Source organism: Mya arenaria, chromosome 11 (genome assembly GCF_026914265.1).
Source record: "Mya arenaria isolate MELC-2E11 chromosome 11, ASM2691426v1".
NCBI classification, from domain to species: domain Eukaryota; kingdom Metazoa; phylum Mollusca; class Bivalvia; order Myida; family Myidae; genus Mya; species Mya arenaria.
Window position 1 is genome coordinate 67,751,538 of NC_069132.1, and position 18,248 is coordinate 67,769,785.

General features: G+C 34.5%; 1 protein-coding gene across 1 annotated transcript in view; it reads left to right on the forward strand.

The window, feature by feature from the left end:
- LOC128208718 (uncharacterized) overlaps positions 1-18,248 on the forward strand; it is a 75,553-nt gene continuing 57,305 nt past the window's right edge. Inside the window, exon 1 of the mRNA XM_052912267.1 lies at positions 1-111. The gene's annotated coding sequence lies outside the window, so the exon portion shown is untranslated. The remainder of the gene's footprint in view (positions 112-18,248) is intronic.

Genomic DNA, 18,248 nt, shown 5'->3' on the forward strand with positions numbered 1-18,248 from the left:
AGAAGACATCCCAGCTTCAGCAACATAAACATAAACACAATCTAAGATCAAAAAATGTTTTTCTAAAAAACAAGTTTAATCCTTGATGTCTGGCATTAAATATTTATCAAGGTGAGCAGATAGGCTTAGTTATTTTGTTTATTGTGGATATTTCATTGGAGAAATTGTACGAAATTGTATTTTACCACAGGTTTATGATATGGGGTATAATACAAGTGTAATAGTAACTTGGAATAGAATTATATTAATAAATGTGTTTACTGAATCCAAATAGTTCTATTTATTGATATTGTTAGTCAAAAATGTTCTTAATGTGCTGGCCAAACACTATATTTACCTCTGTTTTATTTTATAAGTCAAAAAACATTCCTAAGGCTAGGTAGGTACAGTAGGGTTTTTTTTTAGTGTTTTTTTTTAATAAACCTTTGGATCGGAATGTTGAAAGTATTGTCTGCCAGCATACTATAAGACCCCCTTTAATAGTATCGAATGCTAAGTCAATGACATTTGACACAAAATAAGACTTGTTTGTAGTTAAAATAACCTATTATAATTATAAACAACAACCTAAATCATCTACATGTAGTTTACAAAAACTAAGATGTAGAACTTGTGAATGGCGGGGAAATACCTTCTATTACTAAAAATATCAACATTTGGTACTGGCTGCGGAAAAGACGTTAGATGTTCGTAACAAATTTTTGCGGAGAGTGGCGATATATGTCAATGTTATCTGAGTTGTAATGGTAAGTGTTGAGTTAAACAGGAATTCTGCGTGTATTATTTGTTCTGTCAGCAAAAGCATCCTTTTCAAATTCCAATATGCAATAACATTCGGAAGTAAACAAAAATATTCAATGTTCCTATTGCCAATATCCCTATATTGTTTTTTTTTATAAAAATGGAAAAGCAATCAAAATGTTATTTAATAGAACTTAACTGTAGATGGACCACAATTTACGTCAAACAGTTTGCATTTCACTATCATGAAGACTGACAGGAAATAAAGGTTTTCACCTGTTTCCTGCTCTTTTCAGACAATGTGCATGCTACAAAAAGTGTTTATTTTTCTGTTTCGCATTAAAAAGTTTCAAAATTTATCTTTTAGTTTAAGCTAATGAAAAAAATAGAACTGAATTAAATAGTATTTCAATTTCTGATATTGTTGCTCGTTGTTGTTCGTAGTTAGGTAAAACTGCCAAATGTATCCATTAATTCATATGATTGGCAATGTTATTCACGACATTGAGTTTGACTTTTGCTACTGGACACTGCAGGTTGATGGTTAATCACTTAAACATTCAGCACATGGTTTGCAGCCCCTTTGATCTTCAGATTCCGGACTACCGAATCTTGCACTGAAATTCTCACAGGTCAACTCAAATTTCATGCTTACTTGAGAACTTCCGATCATAAACGATTTCTCACGGGAGCTGAGGTCAATAGAAAGCCCTGTTTAAATATCTTTGTCGGATAGCACGGTTAATTTTTTGTTTCCATTACCATTTTCCAGGGACACGACAGTCATTGAAATTATACTTAAGAATGAACAAGCCGGAATTCTTATAAATATATATTATTGCTTGGCATCAAATTTTTTAACAAGACCTGCTATATATTATTCAGAATTTGGATAAGTCTGGGAGACATATAACCAGTGCAGGGGTTGTGGGCCTGTGTTAATTTCGACCACTGGGACTCGGGGTTACTAAAATTGGTTTTTGGGCAGAAAAAAAGTAAGGTCGGGGGGTAAAAAGTGTGGTTGGTCAGGTGACCAGAAACAAGAACTTTTTTTTAGGCCTGGGTATTATGGGGCTTAAACTTTGTCAAATCTCAACTAAAGTTCTAACTATTACATAATAGGCTTCGTTTGAGAAAAAAAACCCTCTTAGAAAAAAGGAATAGTAACAGAAGTTGAATGCCATTGTAAAGCTAAAATAAATAAAAGATGCTATTCTAAGAACCTTAGCTTTCGGCTAATTGCACCCAAGTTTTCCAGATGAGAAACGTTTTATCCCCGATCAAATCGACTTATGTGCCATAACAAACTTCATAATTTATCATGATACTTGTGAAAATTAATTTAAAGGCATCTCGTAAAGTTGGATGTGTACACAAACAAACAATATTCCAACTTTATTGTTGACAACTTGATGTAACTTTTATTGTCAACACTTGCAGAGTAGCATGCTTAAGTGTGGTGATGTTTTCTCAGCAGTAAATAATACACATTTTCACCAATCAGAAATGCCCTGGGCAAATTACAATTTTTTTTAAAACAACAACTTGGGAATGGTAAAGTCAATGTTACTGATAAGTTTAATATTTGAATGATGTATTGTGAAGCCTCAGAGGTACATGTACCATGGGTTTGCATTTGGGGTTAGTTGTGGCAAGGCCAAGATTATTAAAAAAAAAGGAAAACAATTTTGTCTCAGAATGTTGTGCAGTAATTAAGCTTGTTATACAGTAAGCTTATGTACATTGGAATTGGGGAAAAGAGGAAGAAGGTCAAGGTCACTTCTTGCATTCATATTCAGTGCATGCCATAATCTAGAAGGCCTCTTGGGTGCTTGTATTGAGTATAGATATTGTAAGAACATGTATTGTACAAAGCTATCTATTCCAAGATTCCAAAACCACTCAATTATTTCATTTTTACGAAGTTTCAGGGAATATTTGCCTCCTGCCGAAGAGGAAGGGGCGGGGAGAAGTAAAAAAAAGTTTTTTTGTTTGTATGTTATGTTGTTTGAGCTTTAACTTAAGTAGCTTTTGTCAGATCAGCACTTTCCTTTGACAATACATGTAGCAGTGTTCTGCCAAGAATTGAAAAAGATGGGGCCGAATGGCCCAGCAGTCATGAAAATTAGGGGCCATTTTCAAAAGTGAAGGGCCATGACCTTTGCCAGGGGAAAATGAAAACTTGTAAATGAAAGTGTTTTATTTAACCATTATATACATGGTGTAACATCCACATGCATGTCTTGTTAATGTTGATTTTAAAGTTTTTACATTCAGAAGTAGTGACTGCATTACTTTTCTTATGTTTTAAACATATAGTGCATTTCATAGATTGAGTTTGTTCATCAAACAACAACCAGGAAAAGTCGGAGAGCCATCTTTTCTGGAATGACCTTGTTTCACTTTTTTTCTTGTCAGATGGATTTGCAGACGTTTTAGCATCCCAGTTATCTACCGGCAATGTATTAGAATTTTCTGCTAATATGCAGTCAGTTTCGCTTATTGAACTGTTTGGGGGAGTAATGTCTTTCGCGGTATTAATATTGCCGTCCGCTTTTCGAAAAACGGGCGCGCCGATCGGCCCGTCTACAGGTATTTCTTTGCGCCATACCAATTTTTTCTGCGCCAATGGCGCAAGGGCGCGTCCTTGGCAGAACACTGCATGTAGGCACCTCAGAGAGGTCAGTGTGATGAAGTGGTCAATTTGGTTCAGTTGTTAAAGATGTTTGCAGTTTTTGAGTCAAGGTGGTCCAGTCTTTATGCATGTTTGCATCTTAGTCAGGTCAATGAGGTCCAGTGATTATAAATATTTGCACATTGGAGAGGTCAATGTGGTCTTGTCGTTGTAGATGTTCACATCTTAGACGGGTCAAAGTAGTGCACTTGTTAAAGTTGTTTGCACCTTAGACAGGTCAATGTGGTGAAGTTGTTATAGATGTTTGCACCCTAGATGGGTCAATGTGGTGAAGTTGTTATAGATGTTTGCACCCTAGATGGGTCAATGTGGTGAAGTTGTTATAGATGTTTGCACCCTAGATGGGTCAATGTGGTGTAGTCGTTATAACACCCTAGATGGGTCAATGTGGTGTAGTCGTTATAACACCCTAGATGGGTCAATGTGGTGAAGTTGTTATAGATGTTTGCACCTTAGTGGCGTTGCAATAGTTTTGTGGTTAAAGATGTTTAAATCCTTGGAAGGTTGAGATGTTGTAGTGATTATAGATGCTTGCACCTCAGAAAGGTCGAGTTGGTGTATCATTATGGATGATTGAGTGTTTTGTTCTCTGTGACCTATACTGCTGTGCACCTCATCCGAGATGTTGTAAGGTTAAGCCCCAGAAGGATCTTTTCCTCATGGCCTCCCATAGCCAGCCCAAGCAATTACCAGAGCATTCTCCAGTTATGGCAACACACCCACTTGGCCTAAAAAGATTCCCACACTTTTGGTTCAGGTTATCTGTTCCTGCCTATGAAATAGGTGCCGACCCTACCTGTGTTATAGTCTGTTGGTAAAAAAATTAAATAATATCAAGTCTGTGTTCTAATATAAAGTTTTAAACATTTAAAACTTTATACAGAAAAAACACATTATTGCCAAATGATGATAATAACGTTCTTACATAGAGCCTAAGTAAAGAAAAACACTACCTACCCTACCTGTTTTTGAAAAGGCTGCAACCTTAATCAAACTATTTTTTTTGCCCTACTGGTTATTAATGTGATTCACTTCAGCTAAGGGCTCTCTCTTCACAGTCAAAGTATAATGAATAGGTATAAGCTACCATGATGTCTTATTTCTACTAATATAACATTCTATTACCGTACATTGTTTTTGTAATACTGAAGGGTAAAATGGTTCAAGTTTCATCTCTTCGGGTCTTTCTTCTTCTGTATCTTATGATAACCAGGGATTCTACCTGTAAGTTCAGAATTAATCTTGAAATGAGGATTAAGAGCTTTTAGTATCAGACTTTTGTACAGTTGCAAGCCGTCAACCAATTCCTATATTCCTATATTTTCCTATATTTTTGAGAAATTTCCTATATATTTCAAAACCAGTCCTATATTTCCTATATTTTCCTATATTTTGGATTTTGTTCCTATATTTTTCTTGAAAAAGTTGTGCTGGGATATATTTGAAATCATTCAAAGGATTGATACTGCCTTTAGATATTGTTTATTTACAGTTTAATACTGTCTTTATCCTATAAACCATCACCATCAATCAGAATTGCTGTTGTACACACATGGTTATCCATCTGGACACCTTTGATGAAGAGTATGACGAACATCAAATCTTAAAGGTGTCCACATTGGTGACCACAGTTGTGTTGCTGCAGCATAGTCTGCCTTGATGGAGAGGTTTAACGGGGCTGTACTCCGTATGATGAAATAGCGAAAAAAAGAAGAAAATTGTCGAAAACTGACATAAACTTGGTATCGATGTGTACAATGCATTGAAACTTACTAACTGAAGTACCAAATAGTTTACAATTAATTTATTTTTCGCAGGTTTTTCGGGAATTTTTCCATTAAAAAAGATTACTAGGTATGTCTACCTAGTAGAATTCATTCCTTATGCGTGATTGTCTAGTCGATGTTATCACGTGATATTATCATGTTAGGTTTGTAGCTGAAATATTCCTTCTAAGCACAGTGAATACAACACTGGACTGCAATTTTGAGGACCCTGGTTTGAAACCAGAGGCCAAAAGCCAGAAAAACCTTATGCGATGGTAATGTGTACGTAGTATGGGCGTCTGTGCGTCTGTAAACAATTTCTTGTTAACACGATACAGTCTTCAGTTTTGATTGTATTTCGGTGAAACTTGTACAGTAGTTAGATAACCATTAGAGCTTGGTTCCATCTTTAAACCAGCCAGATCCGCCCATGCATGCCTAGATTATTGGCCTTGAAAGTATAAAAAAATCAGTGCTTCTGTAAAGCAATTGCTTGTGAAAACGATACAGTCTTCAGTTTCGATTGTATCTCAATGTAACTTGTACAGTATCTAGATATCCATTAGAGCATGGTTCCTTTCGAAAGCCAGATCCGCCCATGCATGCCTAGATTATGGGCCTTAAAAGTATAAAAAAAGTTTTTGCGTCTGTAAAGAATTGCCTGTGAACATGATACAGTCTTCAGTTTTGATTGTATTTCGATAAAACTTGTACAGTATTTAGATATCCATTAAAGCTTGGTACCTTTTGAATTTCTATTTTTAGCCAAGTTTACATGTAAAGTCACAATTGCTTGTAAATGTTTGTTCAAATTATGCCCCTGGGGTCATAACTGGCCATACCCAGGGTTCACAGGTTTGGTATACTGAAATTGTGAAATGTTAAAAACCTTTTTGTCTAAAACAGCTATGCAGATCCTTGCTGTTTTGAACAAGGCTTTATTTAGTGGTCCACTACCATGGTTGCTCAAATTATGCTCCTTGGGTCAAAACTGGCACCGCCCAGGGGTCACAAGTTTCTTAGAGACTTATTAAGAAATATTTTTATTTTTTAAGCTACAGAAATTAAATTTTGATCATGAGTACAGTTTTAAAAGCAAATATGTTTTACCCTCTGATTACCTTAACATGGCACATATTAAAATAGTTCATGCAACTAATCTGCTTACAACACTTTCTGTCCTCAGATGTTGAACATGCAGCATTATTTAGCCTAACCAAAACACAAAAAGTGAACTATCTATTTGTTACCTATTACTCATACGTACATGCTCTGGATTGAAATTGACCACAAGAGCCATGCAAGTAGAGCATAGGCCCTCTTGGGCCTCTTGTTTTTACAATTATGATATTGAAGAGTAAAAAAAATATTAAATAATTGTCCTGAGATTTGTTACAGAAAAAAACTGTTTTGGTGCCAATCTGGTGTACAGTCCCTTTAAGGAATGTGGATTAAGTGAAACACAGATTTTATGATTAAAGCCAATAATCAAGTAAGTAAATGTTCACTTACATACTACTTAATGTCGATTTTTCAACCTTAAAATTCCTATATTTTGCCCAGAGAATGCCAAAACCTCCTATATTTTTGGACAAAATTTCCTATATTATTTCCTATATTTTCACTAAAACTTGGTTGACGGCCTGCAGTTGTAAAGATTGTTTTTTATTTTGCTTGGACAGTTGCATCAAAAACAGTTGGGAGTACCATGAAATGTCATACAAATTACTGTGGAATCAATTTCAAAAAAGAGTCTTAGCTTTCATACTCAAACTGATCCCCAGCTATTTTTAAAATTATCAAATAAATACAAAAAGACTTGCGAAACAATATAATGTCAAAAAGGGTTAAAAGCCAATTAACCATGCTTATGGAAGTATTCCCTCATACTTGAACAGATTCCCAGCTATTTTTCAGGATGTACAATTATCAGATGGAACAATGAATTTGGGATCAATTTCAAGAAAATGGGTCTAAGCCTCTTTACCCTGCTTTGGACATAAACCCCTCATATTCAAAAGAAACCCCAGCTATTTTTCAGGATTTAAAATTATCAAATGAATATAAAAATGACTTCAGAAACAATGTCGCAAAGGGTTAAAAGCCAATTTACCCTGCTGCGGGCATAAATCCCTCCTACTTGAACCAAGCCCCTGCTGTTTTTCAGGATGTACAATTATCGGATGAATACAAAAATGACTTACATGTAGGAATCAATTTAAAGAAAGGGGTCTTAGCCCCTTTACCCTGCTTCGGGCATAAATCCCTCATACCTGAACAGAACCTCAGCTGTTTTACAGTATGTACAATTATCAGATGAATACAAATGACTTTGGAAACAATTTCAAAAAAGGGGTCTAAGTCTTGCCCCTTTGCCCTGCTTTGGCCATGAATCCCTTAAAACAGAACCCGGCATCTTTTTTCAGGATGTATACATAGTTTTTTTTTTTCTGTTAATTAAAATAATACTCTTTTTTAAAATCAATATATATAAAAATGTACATTGTGTAACAAACATAAATTTTGAGTGATTAACTTTTGACTTCTTACTAAATTATACATTTATGGAGAATATCAATTACTGATAACAAGATTGTAATCATGTATTTTATAGCTGGAAACATTCAAATATTAAAGACTGGTGAGTCCTAAAAGATTTTCAGTGATCAACAATTGTCTCATAAGATAGAAATACCATGTTTTCTGCACCTTTCTTTCAAATTAAACACGGTATCTTTAATAAGAACCATTTTTTTTCAACATTTATTCATCCTTTTTGGTATATTATAACAATTGTATTATTGTGGTAAATCTTATTTTGGAGTAAGAGTGCATCTTTAAGATATCACAGTTTAAGTTTTAATGTTTTATTTCAACTGAAATAGTACATGAAATTACCTATTTTGAAATCTGTCAAGGGCATGATTGTGTTGGCAATAATTTTGTTTGTGAATAAATTTTAAATGTTACCTGAATGAAATTTTTCTTTATTGATAACTTTATTTTAAAATAAAACTATTGATCACATAACTATATGCATTAAAAAATAAAATAAATCCACGCAAATACTAACAAAACAACTGGTAGTGCCTCGGAAAAAAGTCAGAGAATGGAAAATTACAGCTAATCCATTAGGAACTCCTACTTTCTCATAACAACATTTTAGTTTGTCTTAGAAGATATTAAATAAATGTCCGAAAAATGAACTATTATGCCAAGAAGCATAAGTAAAATTAATGAGTTTTGAATCAGTTTAGGCTGGGAATTCAATAATAATTTGTTGCAGACATAAAGTCTGTGAGTGAGGCCCTTCAACCGTCTGGAAGAACGACCCTTTAAAAATGTCACAAATTATTTACTGTCATTTTCCTGCTAATATGATTCTCTTGCTGAGACTACTAATTTGAAAAGTAATTTGCAAACCCATTATGAAAATATCCTATCAATAGCGGCAAGCAAATCATCTTTGCACGCGCCAGTGTGCCGAGGGCTCCATCAATATTGATCGCCCTATCACAGTTTGTATTTGTCCAGTGTTTACAAGTACTGGTGTGGATTGCTATCTATTTGAGAGAAAAAATCTTGCTTTACCTTGTTACCAGTTTTTGAACTTTATGCTATGTTTTGGAAGACTTAGAAAATGTCAGACCACACCAAATTCTTTTTTGTTCAAAATATGTATAACCGAACCAAATTTGACTGAGTGCGTGAAATAAAAATTCTTTTTCCATTTCGTTAAAAAACAGAAGCAGGTAAAAGTGAACTAATTTTTAGCTGGAATATTAAACAATAAGGAGGGCTATACAATTGGCTTCAGCGTTAGCGCTCGTTTTAAGACTGTTATAAGTTTTAGGGAAAATTGGCATTTTCACTTCCAATATATATACTATTCATATAATCCAAGTTTTAGGGCACATTGTGTGAAGTTAAGAGTTTTAGGGCAAGTTGGCATTTGCACTTAAAACTCCAATACTGTTCATTTAATTCACTTAATAGCGACAGTTGTTTAGGACCATCACACAATCAGGTTCAACAACTCCATATCATACTAAATACAAATTATTGCTCCTGACTGACTTGGGAACTTTGTTTAAAGTTTTAGGGCCAATTGTGTAAGGTTAAAGTTTTAGGGCAACTTGTTATTTTCACTAATAACTCCTATATCCTTCATTTAATTCACTTCATACTTCACACAATTGTTGATGGCCATCATACAATTAGATAACATAATTCAATGTTATCCTAAAAATGAGTTATGGCCCTTGATCAAATTTAAAAGTTTGGTTAAAGTGTAAGGGCATCTTGGAGTTTTCACTTATAACTCCAATTCCATTCCTTCAATGGACTTCAAACTTTACACATTCATTCAAGACCAATACACAATTAGATTACATAAATAATGATTATCATAAATACAAATTATGGACCTTGATCGACTTAGAAAGTTTGGTTAAAGTTTTAGGGCAACTTTGGGTTTTAACTAAGAAATCAAATAATGTTCATTCAACGAACTTTACACTTGACACAGTAACTGTTGTCACAGCCATCGCACGATCTGGTTATGTAACTCCATATTAACCTAAATACAAATTATGGCCCTTGATTAACTTTTTCATTACTTTTTTTATACGCCCGAAGGGTCGTATTATGTTATGGCCTCCATCGTCTGTCCGTCCGTCTGTCCGTCCGTTAGGAATTCCATGTCCGGGCCATTACTTGGTAACTAATAAAGCGATTATCAAATAACTTTATACAAATCATCACTACATTAAAAGGATGTGTCGCGCGCAATTTCCAGGTCCATACCTCAAAGACTAGAATCACCATGGGGGTGCGTTAGCAATTCCGTGTCCGGGCCACAACTTTGTCACTAATAAAGTCATTTTCAAATAACTTTATACAAAGCATCATTACATTAAAAGGATGTGTCGCGCGCAATTTCCAGGTCCATACATCAAAGACTAGAATCACCATGGGGGGGGGGGGGCGTTAGCAATTCTGTTTCCGGGCCATAACTTGGTAACTAATAAAGCGATTTTCAAATAACTTTATAAAAATCATCACTACATTAAAAGGATGTGTCGCACGCAATTTCCAGGTCCATACCTCAAAGACTAGAATCACCATGGGGATGCATTAGCAAATCCGTGTCCGGGTCACAACTTGGTCACTAATAAAGTCATTTTCAAATAACTTTATACAAAGCATCATTACATTAAAAGGATGTGTCGCGCGCAATTTCCAGGTCCATACCTCAAACACTAGAATCATCATGGGGGGGCGTTAGCAATTCTGTGTCCGGGCCATAACTCAAAGACTAGAATCACCAATGGGGGCGTAAGCAATTCTGTGTCCGGGCCACATCTTTGTTACTCGTCCGTTAGCAATTCCGTGTCCGGGCCATAACTTGGTAACTAATAAAGCGATTTTCAAATAACTTTATACAAATCATCACTACATTAATAGGATGTGTCGCACACAATTTCCAGGTCCATACCTCAAAGACTAGAATCACCATGGGGGGGCGTTAGCAATTCTGTGTCCGGGCCACATCTTTGTTACTCGTCCGTTAGCAATTCCATGTCCGGGCCATAACTTGGTAACTAATAAAGCGATTTTCAAATAACTTTATACAAATCATCACTACATTAAAAGGATGTGTCGGGCTTAATTTCCAGGTCCATACCTCAAAGACTAGAATCACCATGGGGGTGCGTTAGCAAATTCGTGTCCGGGCCACAACTTGGTCACTAATAAAGTCATTTTCAAATAACTTTATACAAAGCATCATTACATTAAAAGGATGCGTCGCGCGCAATTTCCAGGTCCATACCTCAAAGACTAGAATCACCATGGGGGGCGTTAGCAATTCTGTGTCCGGGCCAAATCTTTGTTACTCGTCCGTTAGCGATTCCGTGTCCGGGCCATAACTTGGTAACTAATAAAGCGATTTTCAAATAACTTTATACAAATCATCACTACATTAAAAGGACCTCAAGCCGAATCTTCTTCGGGCGTATAATGCTCCGTTTCGCGGTGCTCTTGTTCTTGATTGTTTTTGACTGGCACATATAACATTATTTTGCATTTGTTTCTGAATGGTGTTTAGTCCAGCGTTCTGTACAACAACAGCTTTTGCTTCCTTCATAATTTATCATCAAAGTGTACAGTTTTGAGCAAGGTCATGTTTTCATAACTTTCAGGAGTTGTCAATGATTAGGTACTGTCACATAAAACATCAAATTGCTGTGAATATATGGAGTAAATAGCTTCAGTAAAAAGATTGGTTAGTAAAGTAATTTGACAGCTTTATGTTTTGCATAATTGCCCATCTCTTTGTAGAAAAAAATCTCTTGTGACATTAGTTGCAGGAGAACCATGTTTGTTAAATGTATTTATTTAATGAAAAAAATAATGTTAGTCCGCCCCTGTGGGGAAGTTAATAACATGGCATTGAACAAACCATTTGTGTGGTGTGAGTCAGTAATTGCGAATCACAGAAAAATGCATAGCTATCGGACTGATTGGATTGGTTTTACCCAGGCTGCAGGGAGAAAGGACTTATCTGCGATTCTGTTCACACAGATCTGTCATTAGAGACTCGTAGATGACCGTTAGTGAATGAATTGCTCTAAATATGGGCAAAAACAATGGTGCTGCGCTACTGAACATGAACTCCCAGTTTTGTTCAGGTATTCATGACAAATTTTGACCTTACTGAAGGTCATGTTCATTTTGACTTTTGTGATAAGTCAGTGCATGGAATAAGAAATGAGAATTCATCGGAAAATGGTTTTATTGATCAAAGAAATGTTCTTGTATTCATAGGATTTGTTTTTTGCACTGTGTATGATGATTATGTTTGCCTCACAGCACTTTCTCATGACTGAGAGCTCTTTATTGGAGTTTATTTAAGTTGCCAGCAACAAAACATTAATTATTATATGATTACATTCTTTGTCAACATCATCACAGTGCTCTCAAAGGTAAGTGTGCTTCGGTTATAAACTATGATTGTTTATTTACACTCACATAATGTTAATTAATAAACTATAAAGCCAGGCTTTCGGGTTCAGATGAGCATATAACATCTAATTATTGGTATCAAAAGACATAACATGCACTTAATAAGCATTAAACATTACTATTTAAACACAACAATTCCCAGGTACTCATTTGAACGGATTTTTGTAATTCCAAGCCTGAAATCAGTCAATTTTCAATAGCTTTACTGCAACGCCTTTTGGCAAAATAGAGCATTCTCTGTCATATTTATAACTAATTGCGATTGTCTGTCCGTTGTTTCCACCGAATAACTTAAGCTAGCATTGCTTTATAGTAATGTGAGTTGGTGTATAGGTAGCTTATGTGAAGAGCTAGCTCGGGATTGCTTTTGAGGGAGGTGGGTTCAAGGTCAAAGTCACTGTTATAAAAAAATAGAAAAATGGTTACTGCCCAACAATCATTATTATTATTATTATCATTATTATTATTATTATTATTATCATTATTATTATTATTTCAAATAAGAAATACATGTTCAAAAGTCCTTTACAAACAACATATCACAGATTATGGACAAACAATACAACATGAAATGAAAATATAATTACCTTTCATAACAATATAATGCTTAAAATAAATTTCCAGTGCCTAATTGTTTTTTTAAACAGATAAAATGTATCACAAAGAACATTTTAAGAACATAAAACCTTACAAAATAATCAGTCCTGTGACCATAACTTACCTTTCGTTTTGGCACCACAAGTGTTAAAGAGTTGCTTTATCATGTTGTCTAAAAATGTTGGTGCTTTGTAATTGAGTCAGAGTGCTTTTTTCAAGTAGGTATAAGAATCTTGAAGTCATCGGAGTCCATGTAAATCAGAAGTAATGTGGTCATATCTAGATGTTTTTTGAGCTGCCATAGTTTGCACATTTTGTAGTTTGTTCATTGAATATTGGGTATTCCATATAGATAAATGTTGCAATAATTCAAACTTGATGTGATGAGATAGTTAGCAAGAGTTTTCATAACTTATTTTCCAATGTATTTTACATACAATGTTCACATTTTTTTCCGTCTTCATGTTCGAGTCCAGAGAAGCACTGAGGTTTCAAACACTTTTTTTAAGAATTGATAGTTTGTGTTGAATGTTGATGTGTAGGTAGCTTATGTGAAGAGCTAGCTTGGGATTGCGTTTGAGGGTGTTGTGGTCAGGATCAAGGTCACTGTTAGTAAAAAAATGGGTCGAATGGAAACATTGGTTTCTGCCAAATAAGGAGAGCTATACTACTCACCCAGGCATCGGCGTTTGTATGTAAGCACCTTTAGGTCATTATCTCAGCAAATGCATCATGTATTGGATTTAAACTTGAGATATGCATTCCCATCTATCCAGCCTACATAATTAATCAAGTTAGATAACACTTTTTGAATATAATGCAAATAATGGGCCTTTATTATTTGATTTGGAAATTCTGGTTAAGGTTTTGCATGTAAGACACTTAAGACATGTGTTCCCAGCTATCCAACATACTAAATTAAATTAAATCTGATGGAAAATAGCTTCAGACCACTTGTTATATTAAAAAAGGGCCATAACTCCAAAGAGAAAGTTTGGTTAAAATTGTATGTTGAATGGTCAAGTCAGAGAGAGGAAAATGTCAAGGTAACCAAGTGTCAATGGCTGAATGCTCAAGTACTGGCAAAGTAACCTTGTTGAAATGTTAATCTTGTTTAAAAGTGCAAAGCAGTTTTGCTGGTACTTGCACCAACAAAATAGCTATGCTGGTGTCTGCATGAACAAAAAAGCTTTGTTGAGGCTTAGCCATGCATGCATGGCAAACGGGGTTTGTCCATGCATGCATGGCAAAGGTGGGTTTGTTCATGTATAAGTAATGAAAAGTATATTGTTAACAAAGGAGGCTTAGCCATGCATGCATGGCAAAGGAGGCTTAGCCATGCATGCATGGCAAAGGTGGGTTTGTCCATGTATTAGTAATGAAAAGTATATTGTCAACAAAGGAGGCTTTGCCATGCATGCATGGCAAAGGGGGTTTGTTCATGTATTAGTAATGAAAAGTATATTGTCAACAAAGGAGGCTTAGCCATGCATGCATGGCAAAGGATGCTTATCCATGCATGCATGGCAAAGGTGGGTTTGTTCATGTATAAGTAATGAAAAGAAGATTGTCAACAAAGGAGGCTTAGCCATGCATGCATGGCAAAGGAGGCTTAGCCATGCATGCATGGCAAAGGTGAGTTTGTACAGGTACTCGATAATTCAGGACCACAAATGTATGAACCAAGGGTTACATTATCAATTTTCAACTTCATATCTATACTGAAAAATACCTTCTTATCTTAGATTTTATGACTTATACTCATACATTGGCCGAACCAAGAAAATGATAGTGAAACTGCACGTTCTATATTTAATGTCATATTCCGACTTCAGAAAATAGACTGTTAATACTAAACTAATCAAGTTAGATAATTTTATCATTCATATAATGCAATTAATTGCCCTGTATTATTCAACATAGAAATTCCGGTTAAGGTTTTGCATGTAAGCACACATAGGTTCATATCTCAGCAACTACTTGATGTATTGCATTGATACTATTGCATTGAGACTTTATACAACAGTATTCAGCCATCCAAACTACTTGAAAAACCCAGGTAGATTACTGTGTTTTGCAAATGATGGTCCTTAATTATTCGACTTTTCGAAATTCTTGTTAAGGTTTTGTTAAGGTTTTGCATGTAATCACATTTCAGCAAATATATCATGTATTGCATTGAAACATGTGCTCCCAACCAATCAACCTTCTTAATTATTCAAGTAAGATAACTCTATCTTGCATATGATTTAAAGTTTGCCCCTTTATTACTTAGCAATTACAGTTAAGGTTTTGCGTGTAAGCACATGTAAGTCAATAACTTATAAACTACTTGATGTACTGCATTGAAAGTTTAAACACTCAAGTATGATAACTTTATCTTGCATATAATGCAAAATTTGCACCTTTATTATTTAACTTAGAAATTATAGATAATGTTTTGCATTTAATCTTATTTTACAGTGATCCATGCATGATTCACTAAAACTTTGTAATTCTTATCTTAAAAGAGGCAAAATAGTCGAGCGCGCTGTCTCTGTTACAGCTCTTGTTTTCTTGATTGTTTACGACATGCACATAACACATTAATGCATTTATTACTTAGACAAAGCAAGGTATAGTCGAGCACACTGCCCTATGATGGACATTGTTTCCATCATAATCATCATTAAAGTGAACTGGCACATCATGTTAATATAACTCCCATGAGTTTTAATAAACTGTTTTTACCATTTGTTTATTATTGTTTTGTGACAAGTAAGTTTGGTCACAAACTAAAAATAAGTGAATTTTCTTAAAATTAGGTGTGGTTAATCTGCATATAACATCAAATTGGTGTGAGCAAAGGAATTAAATTGGTTTTAGAGGGACTTTTCATATTTTTTTTCCATCTCTTTGTACAAAATGATTTCTTGTGACTTTAGTTGCAAGGGTAACCAAGTTTGGCAGATGGTTTTATTTAATGAAAAATAACAATGTTAGTCCGTCCCTGTGGGGAACTTCATAACGCAGCATTGAACAAACCATGTATGTGATGTGAGACAGTAATTGCGAATCACAGAAAAATACATAGCTATCGGCCTGATTCGATTGGTTTTTCAGGCTGCAGGGAGAAACAACTTCTCTGCGATTCTGTTCACACAGATCTGTCATTAGAGACTCGCAGATGACCGTTAGTGAATCTTCATTTTGTTTTTTTTTGTGATATTTTTGTGCATGAAAAAAGAGAAATCGTCGGAAAATGGTTTTATTGTTTGAAGAAATGTTCTTGTTGTCATAGGATTTATGTTTTTGGACTGGGTATGGTGATAATGTTTGCTTCACATCACTTTCTCGTGACTGAAAGCTCTTTTTTGGAGTTTATTTTAGTTGCAATCAACAAAACATTAATTTTTATATAATTACATTCTTTTTTGACATCTGAACAGTGCTCACAAAGGTAAGTGTGATTCGGTTATAAATAAATTATGATTGTTTATTTATGCCCACATATATAAACATGTAAAGAAATTAAGAAACTATCAAGCCAGGCTTTCTGGGTCCGATGAGCATATTTATATTATTTGATTAACTGTATGAAAAGACATAAAATACACTTAATATAATCATTAAACGAAACTATATAGAGAAAACTTGATTACTTGAGGCTAGGTTGCTAGGTAGTTTTTTTAAAGTTTTAAATACAATTAAAATAAATTTGCATATTAGGAATTGACAATCATTTTTATACATTATGCTTTGTAAACATAAAATGTTGATATCAATTCTATGTAAAGCTGGTAAGTACTGCCTTGTTTCATTTTAAATGGAATTTATATATAAAACCCTTCAAACTTATAACCAGATTGGTATTTCCTATAAGCGCAAAGTTTTGGAGAATAATTAACAATACTACTGCAAGTCTGTTTGCATTGATCGTTTATTGAAATGATTTTTTTTACAGCCATAGTGCTCTTTCTGCAAAATAAAGCTAAGGCCACATTATAAGGTAATAAAAATATGTTAAACAGTTTCTGGCCATGAGTATTGCTTATTTGTTTGAATGGACTTATTACAAAGTACTTTGTATAATATCGAAGATAAGTTGTAATAATTGTGAGTTAATTTATACCGGAATTCTATTATCTGTTTCTCAATTACATAACTAAGTGGAAATCTACTTTAGTCATCATAGAGCATAACAAATGGGCCAGCTCCACTTTACTTTTGAAATATGTTTCATACAATTAGTATGTATTTTTCTATTTAGCTTAGGTCACTCAAACCCCACACTTCACAGCCATATAACAGAATTGGTTCAACAGTATTATCAAATCGTTCAGTTGTCAATGAAATGGTAATACTTTTGTCACAGAGTGCAACCTGAGTTTGACAATGAAGTTCCAATCCACTGCCTGCAATTCAGGTGTTCTATCAACTGAACTAACTGGCTGGAATAACTCACTAAACAGTGAGAGTTAGTAAAATGAAAAGTGGAGACGTAATAATGTCCTTGTTGCTTTGAAGGAAGATAGCTTCAATTAAATTAAATACTGGAATTAAAAACAATTAATCACTATAGTCCTTTCATGTCATAAATTGATTTGGCCATTACCACGAAGGCGGTTTAAAAGGCACCTCTGTTGATTGTCAACTTCATAATACTCTGGTTGAAACTAGCAGAAACACGGAAGGCCTGCACTGGTAGAATGCTTTCCGTATTAACTCAAATTTGGGATTTGATTTAGCAGGGCTGTTTGATAATTTTGATGCCAAGCAAACAAGATTTCACCCATGTTCTTCCTAAAGAATGAATTTCATTATATCATTTAAAAAAATCACTATTAAAGCTGCACTCTCAGAGATTGGCCATTTTGATTACTTTTTTTGTCTATAAAATAAGCGTAAAAGTTCGAAAACCAGTGATATAAGACTGCTGACTAAAGATCAGATCTAAGTTTTTAATATTAATGCATGATTATTGATATTTTACGGCTTAAAACATTACTAACGCTTTAAGGGAAATTCCGTTTTTTTTTTCCAAACAATGTGCTTGGTTCTATTGTGTGTTATTCTATATGACTTATTTGAAGGCATTGTTAACAGTTTCAGCTGATTCTGAGGCAAAAGATGAAAAAAATGTCAAATTGGTAAATCTGTGAGAGTGCAGCTTTAAAGGGACCCATTTTTTAAAACTTTGTTCAAAGTCATTTATTTTACGTAATTTTATCCACAAACACAACATAACAAATTTCAAGTTCTTATTTGCAATTCCAAGCCTGAAATCAGTCAATTTCCAATAGCTTTACTGCAACTCTTTTTGGCAAAATAGAGCATTCTCTGTCATATTTATAACTAATTGCGATTGTCTGTCCGTTGTTTCCGCCGAATAACTTAAGCTAGCATTACTTGATAGTAATGGGAGTTGGTGTGTTGGTAGCTTA